Below are 2292 nucleotides of genomic sequence, written 5' to 3' on the forward strand. Positions count from 1 at the left end.
CATGTACATATAACGTTTTTTAAAAAAAACGTATAAAAAAAAGATTTTCGAACTTTGGAACTCTAAAATTAACGTTAAAATAACAACCTACGGGTATACGCCAGTTATCTTTTTTTTTTTGCTGGACGTACACATTTAGCGATTTTTATTACTGTTTTTATAATTATATTTTTTTTATTTGCAAGCGTTGCTCTCTCTCGTTGTATTATATAGTAAACTACCAAAATATGTCCCCTTATATCTTGCACGCTGCCATTTTTTTTATGTTTACCCCTGCTACATTTTAAGTGCAAAATAAGATTATTCTCATGTGAATATATAAATATTCTATGATATAACCTTAACAAGCAATGTACAGTTTGTTATCAAAAAAAAACAGTTTAAAAACGTACAAAATATAACATCTTCATGTTTTCATTTAATTATCCATTGAGATCACTACAATTTCTTCATTGCACATATCAACTTAGTAGATTACTCAAAAAAATATAGTAAAGGTTTTTTTGGGTCCATTTAATTATATCAACTTTTTAGGATACATTTCGTGCAAAAAGTGATTTATTAATACAATGTATATTAATAATCTTTTTTGAAATACGTTACCTATATTTTTTAAATACAATGTTTGGATCCCATTATATTTAATACAAAATCATTTTAGAAAAGGTATGTACCCATGCCATTTAAATCTGTAAAAAAAAGAAAACCCTTATTATGTTTACTTTNAGTTATTTCTACAATTAATGATATATGGATACATATGACTTAGCAATTTTTGTTAATTCTTCGATAATGCTATCTTGAAAATTTAATATATCTTGTTTATAACTACTGTTTCGTTGACTTAGCTTTTTTTATTTCCCTATTCATATCCTTAAACTCTCCTTCGCTATTATAGCTCCTTACTTTTTTAATACATCTGTATAGCTTAAGATTACAACCAGTATATTTTTCTATAATTAACCTGTATAATGATTGCAACCTTTTATGCGTTTAAGTTATCCAAACACAATAAAGTCCCCCATTAATAGAATTAAATAGCGCTTTGCAACAATTACAACTGATATAACCGCTACTGTAGTTACAACAATTTTATCATTACAAAGCTATTCTATTAATAAGAGTGCTAACTTTTGTTATTATAATGTGTAACATATAATTTACATTTATAATAATTTACACTTATACGGTTGTTTAAGCTCAATTATCTATTTACAACCTGTAAAGGCCTATAATTTACAGTTGTATTTTTTATCATATAATACGGTGTATCTTTTCACTAACAGATGTACTGCTCATTGACAAATCACAATCAATTATAAAACACTTTTAATTTTCAATTTAAACACTTTATTATTCGGACTAGTCAATTTCTTGACATCATATATTGAACGTACTACCTAAAAAATAAGTTTTAAATAATCTTTCTTTTCATAATTGTTAAAAGGTTGGTTCTCATGTAGTTATGGCTGTTTTAAAATTATGACTTCCATTAAAAATAATTTCGTTTACACCGGTTATTAATATTAATAATATACTCATACATGGAATTAATAATATACTCATACATGGAATTAATAATTTAGTCATACAATGTATTAATAATTTAGTCATACAGGGCATTAATAACATAGTCATACAATGCAATAATAATAATACCGTGTCTATTGTCCTTTATAATTAATAAATCGGCACTTTTAGCATTTGAAACATACATGATTTGCTGAACCTTCCCCGTCGAATAATCATACGTAGTAATATCTTATAACAGTTTTTTCGTTTGATATCCCTTTATACGCAGCAAAATAAGAAACGTACATGTCCTGTAAAATCCAATATATATCATCATTTTTGCAAATAAATCAATGTGAATGAAACATTTCGTGCAGCTTCCTAAATTGACAACGTATAAATTCGTATAATATAAATATATAAACATTAATTCCCTTTGTAACACATCTTAAACAAAAATGTTTTTGATGCCACTAAAATGCTAATAAATTAACAAATAAGTGATAACATTAGAAAAAATACCATATCAAATTACTTTAAAATATGTATAAATTTTAACAGTATACCTACAATGAGTTCTTATTGGATTATAACTTCATTTCGTAATATGAATTACTGGATTGCTAATTGCTTAACGCCCCATGGACAACTGTCAATTAAAAATTAACAGGACATAGTAGAAATTCAATTATTTAAAAAAACATTGAGGTGACAATTGTGAAAAGGCTGATTGATAAGTCATCATTTGTGATAAGTAATGATTCATAATAAGTCATCATT

The sequence above is a fragment of the Plasmodium cynomolgi genome, chromosome 5 (assembly GCF_000321355.1).
Source record: "Plasmodium cynomolgi strain B DNA, chromosome 5, whole genome shotgun sequence".
Taxonomy (NCBI): Eukaryota; Apicomplexa; class Aconoidasida; order Haemosporida; family Plasmodiidae; genus Plasmodium; species Plasmodium cynomolgi.